The following is a 5,719-nucleotide window of genomic DNA, read 5'->3' on the forward strand; positions in this document are numbered from 1 at the left end:
TCACCCCCTCGCCATGAATTGTGCTGTAATTCAAAAATGCTTGGGCGAAGAACTCACGTTAACCGCTGTCATTTACACTTGCAACTGTTCTCAGCGAAGTACGCGTCCTCCTCCTCCGCAGTCTGTTAGCTCGAGCTTCTCGGCCTGTTTCAAAATTCTCCCGCGTCCCAGGCTCGTTCAGAAGCGCCGTAACATCCTCCAGAAGCTGGCAAAGTGTTCTACAGGAAGAAGCTCTACAAGAAACACGGCATAGCCTCCCAGAGCAGAGAAACCTGGACTTTTTGCGTCGAAATTGGAGTTTAAAAGAGAGGTAGGCTCGAAAACACCCTTCCAATGCATGGTATATGTCGAAAACATGGTGAATTGAGCTGTCTTGAATTGGAGGGTTAGAGACAAGTCTGCCTGTGAGTCAAAATAGCAGTTTACTTGTGGTTGCATGAAATTTCTTCGTTGGTTTGGCGTCCAAGTTTTTCTCCACGGGTCCTGAAGAAAATTCCTCCTGTAGAAAAGTTAAAGCACTGTCAGGGCTAACCTGTGTAAGAAAAATGTGAATTTTACATGGTTATATGTATGCTGGGGGGTGGAAATTGAGCTCTGCACTCTGTCTGGGGAAACCAAAGTCTTCCTTCTGTACATGGACAGTCGAGTTTTTTAAAACCAGGGAACTGGTGCAAGGTTAAAACATAAACACCTGAGGGATACTCTCTTCAAGTTCAAGGGAGGAAACCATAAATAGAATTTCCCTTTCTGATCAGAGCACAAACCAAAATAGAGCACTCTCACCATGCCAAGAGGGTTTATCATAAAGGAACCCTCGGATTCCAAAAAATTGCGTGAAACTCCCGAGGTGGTGAACCTCTTCACCTGTGCCAATTGGATGACCTTTTGTGACAGAATTCAAGGTCATGACGATGAGGTAACAAAAGAGTTCTTAATGTCCCTGCAGCCTAAATCAAAGACACTGGCCACTGTGAATTTCAGAGGGTTGACCCTAAAGCTTACCCCACAACTCATTAGTCGGGTTACTGATCTGCCATTAGGGATACCCTGGAGCAAAGAGGAGAGGGCATTGGGCCAAAAAGCCAAGAAATAATTCTTCCTACCAGAGGAACAGTTTGCAGAAGACAAGAATGGGGTCCGGAGAGCCAGCCTACATCCTTTTTGGAGCGAAGTCAGCTTTCAGATTATGAAATACATTACCTGTGAGGGGCGGTTCAGTATTGTTTACGGCTATCACTTCCGGTTGCTGAGCGAACTCAGACATGGGATAGATTTACCTCCAGAACAAAAGTTAAGCATCCCCTATTTCCTCCTACAATCATTAATTGAGTGTGGCACAAAATTGAAGGAAGGGACACCGGATCAGCTAGCCCATCATGGGCTTATCAAGCTTCTAGTGGAAGATGCCCTCCATACCTACACTGTCCCTCTCTCCTGGGAGATTTTCTGCAACATGTCCAAGGATGATGATATCTAAATTCTGGCCGAAGAACTCACTTCATCCAGCAGTGAAGAAAGGGAACACATTGAGGCAGAAGAGAAAGTCAGGGGTAAGGAAACACAGGATAGACCACCACAGAAAGAACAAGAAGAGAAACGAGGGAAAGGCCAAGCTGCTGAGCCCAAAACTGTAGGTGGAACAAAGGCACAAACACCAAGGGAGAAACAATTGTAGAGCAGGGCAGGGAGGACTGAAAAAGTCCAAGCAAGTGAGGACACAACCAAGACAACCACACCAAAATTAAAAGGGAAGGCACCCCCAGCCAATCAGACCAAAACAGTGAAAACAGTTTCTACAGGAAACCAGAAAACAGTGTCTACAGGAAAATATAATAATGAGAACTTTATCATGTCAAATAAAATATAATAATGAAAACTTTAAAACAATCACCCACTATCTTTCCTACTATTGTTAGCCAATTTTTTTTTGTCTCATCGTTTGGATCCTTAGTTAAGATGAATCTATTTTGTTCTTTATAATATTATTTATATTATATAAATTTCATATATTTAAAAGTATTCTCATTTTTAATTTTATTAAAACCTTGATTTAATTTTTATGGGAATATTTTTAGGTAGTCCTGAGGATAGAGGGTTTAGATATATTTCAAAAGTAATGATAACCTTTTTCCTTTTATATTTAATTAAAAAACATTTTAAAATTAAATTAAAATAAAATATCTATAAAATATTTTAATTGTGAAATAAGTTATGTTTTTGAGCATGTGGTATTTTAAGCCATAGTATTAGCTCACGGTGTTGTAACAAAGCCTATTCACATGTTAATCATATCCACAGTAAAGTGGGGATGAATATCCATGTTTAAGAAACAAAGCCTATTGTTATAAAGTATTTTGATTGTGAAATACGTTATGGTTTTTGGGCATGTGGTATTGATTAGCCATGGTATTTTAAGAAAGCTTATTCACAAGTTAATAACAAAATCAAAATATAACAAATAGACTTTAACTTTGACTTTTTATTATTAATTGAGCCAACATTTAAAAATTTACAGGGATTGGGCTTTATATTACTTTAAAAATATATTTAAAGGTTAATTTAGTTTAAAATCTGACAAAGATTTATAGGAAATTGCTAATTTAAGTTGTGTAATCTACATAATCCAAGTCTCCAAGAAGACTTTCAAGGTATTGTATCCATATTTGCATTAAAAAATGTAATTTAAACAATAAAAATATATGCATTATAAAACATAATTTAAACACTAAAAAATTCACATACTATATATATATATATATATATATATATATATATATCAAATTTTGCACTTTAGAAGAGATTTGCATATCAAGAAATTTGATCCTTCTAGACTCATAGCAAATCTTTGATTAAAATGGATTTTCCGACAAACAAAAAAATTCATAATCCAATTTATTATTTGACTTAGTGTGATCTTATTATTAATCATTATTATTGATCAATACAAATTATAATATTAAACCTTCAAAAATAAATATTAACTTTTTAATATTATTATAAAAACCAATTTTCAAACTTTTGATAAAATTATTGTAGCTTTTACGCACTAAGACACTAAGAAAATAAGATGCTGAGACACACTAAGATCCTTGTGTCACGTGAAGCGTGATCTCACAAATAAAATTATATCACTTACCAATTCAATATTTAACCTAATGATAAGTTTAATCAAATAAATTACTATTATTAAAATGCCCACTATCTAACTACTCTTCCATAATTGCATAAATAATTAGTACACAATTAAATTCTGGTATATTCAAGGATCTCCTTTATTGCTGTCTATTTTCTTTTCGTCCTCTATTATATCTCATTTCGTCATGAATGACGTATTTGTAAGTGGGATGGTTGGACTGAGCTTAATGTATCTTTCTTTTTTTCGTCATGGATGATGTATTTCTGGAGGTTGGATGGGTATTGCCTGCACTAATATTATTATTATAACTGTAGTTAGTCTTTTCGACTCTGCGGTGGTAAGCATCTTTTCCGGGATGAAACTTTGTTGAGTATTAAAAAATGTGGTTTTGAAAAATAGAACAATATAGAATAGACCACTAGATTCCGTTTCCACGCATAACTGGAGACAAGCGCCTTGGATTAAGCCAGTTATAACGTCGGAAGCCACTTATTATTGCCGTGTTTGTCAAGTTTCCTAAAGAGTAAAGCATTCCAGCTCCTGAACAGTAGAGTTCGTTTATAAATTCATGTCAGCGGAGCAAATTCTTCTGATCTTAAAACAGAACTGAATTGCTTTCAGTCGACAGGTGTAAATGGAGAGCCATAGGCAGCATGTAGCAATCTTTCCGTCGCTGGGGATGGGTCATCTCATTCCCATGGTTGAGCTTGCAAAGAGGCTGGCACTCCACCATGGCTTCTCCGTCGCCTTCATCATTCCCAAATGGATGACGGCCTTTCCTCGCCAAAGCCTATATATGCAAAGCCTGGCGTCCTCGGCTGTGGAAAGGATGCGCTTCGTCGAGCTCCCTGATGTGGAGATTGAAGGGGACGTCACAGAAATGAATCACCGAATTCGCATATCTTTACAAATGGAGAAAACGAAATTTTTTCTGGAAGATGCTCTCAGATCCTCCTCGTTTCCTTTTTGCGCTTTCATCACTGATATGTTCTCCACAACCATGTTCGATGTGACATCCAAACTAGAAATACCTTCCTACATATTCTTCACTTCCCCAGCTTCTCTGCTCTGCCTCATGTTCTACCTTCCAGCGCTTGTTAAAAGGATTGAAAACTCATTCAAAGACGTTGACCTTCTAATTGAAGTGCCGGGCATTCGACCGATTGCAGGGAGAGATATGCCCAGCCCCATTCTTGACAGATCTGACAAAATTGAATTTAACTGGTTCCTCCAACATTGCTCTCGATTTCATGAAGCGCGCGGAATTTTGATAAATAGCTGCGAGGATATGGAGGTTGAGCCAATAAAAGCTCTTGTGGAAGGACAGGTTCTGAGTGCTGCCGAAATGCCCTCCATTTATCCCGTGGGGCCGATTATTACTTCGTCTTTATTCTCATCTGATGAGGCCGTGGAGGATAACCAGTGCCTCAAATGGCTGGACCGACAGCCCGCCTCGTCAGTTCTGTTCGTTGCCTTCGGGAGCGAAGGCACTCTGTCGGACGATCAGGTTCGAGAACTTGCCCTAGGACTCGAAGCAAGCGGGCAGCGCTTCATTTGGGCGTTGCGGGGGTCTGTGCCAATTCAGCCCACAACGGCCGAAGCAGACATAAGTCATCTTCTACCTGAGGGCTTCGAGAGTCGAACCAGGGATCGAGGACTTGTGGTTCCTTCATGGGCGCCTCAGACTCCTGTTCTTTCTCATCCATCTACTGGTGGTTTCCTTTCTCACTGCGGTTGGAATTCGTCCATTGAAAGCATTTTACATGGAGTGCCCATGATCGCTTGGCCTATATCTGGGGAACAGAGGATGAACGCTATTTTTCTAGTGGAGGAGAAGCAGGTGGCCATTGAACCGAAAAAGGGACCGAATGGATTGGTGAGCAAAGAGGAAGTGGAAAGAGTAGTGAGAGAATTAATGGAAGGAGAAAGCGGAGTGGAAACAAAGAAGAGAATGAAGGAATTGATGCAAACGGCCCACAATGCAATCAGTGAGGGAGGGAGTTCATACAACACCATGGCCACTCTAGCTTCTCTTTGGAAACAGGAGGATTGTACTAACACGCTTTCATCTACTTGAGAAATTTCACATAGGAATAACAAATTGGAGGAAAGCCCCATCGTTGCTTTATCTCTATGCAAGTTCCGTAAGTTTTATCTTGATCTCCACCACCGTTTGGAAAAAGTTCGAAAGATTTATGAGAGTGGTTACCATGTGCAATGTCCTCATGCATAAGAGGTGTCCCTTGTAATTCAATAATAGGATAAGACTTTGGTCCCTTCTTTTTTAAATTCCAAATGGCTGGGTGTTTATGTCACGACAAATAAAACACATTTGAATCACTTAATAGTATTATAAATCAATTATCTTATCTTAAATGTATATGTGAGGAAAGTGATTTAAATGTGTTAACATGTCAAGTGGATAGGTATTATTTTACACGTTTATATTTAAATTCATTTATAAGATCTATGTTGTAAAGCAAAAAACACAATCCCGCCACGAAAATAGTCATAGTTATATTTATAGATTCAAACTTGTTTTATTGTGTTAATGTAACAATATAGTATAGTACCCCAATAATT

The 5,719-nt window shown here is 38.7% G+C and overlaps 1 pseudogene; it reads left to right on the forward strand.

Moving 5' to 3' along the window:
• Positions 1-3,593: 3,593 nt before the first annotated feature.
• On the forward strand, positions 3,594-5,497 carry LOC149158163 (hydroquinone glucosyltransferase pseudogene; annotated as a pseudogene).
• The last annotated feature ends 222 nt before the right edge of the window (positions 5,498-5,719 follow it).

Source organism: Pinus tabuliformis, chromosome 5_2 (assembly GCF_031772625.1).
Source record: "Pinus tabuliformis cultivar Carrire ecotype Pingquan chromosome 5_2, CPIR1, whole genome shotgun sequence".
NCBI lineage: Eukaryota > Viridiplantae > Streptophyta > Pinopsida > Pinales > Pinaceae > Pinus > Pinus tabuliformis.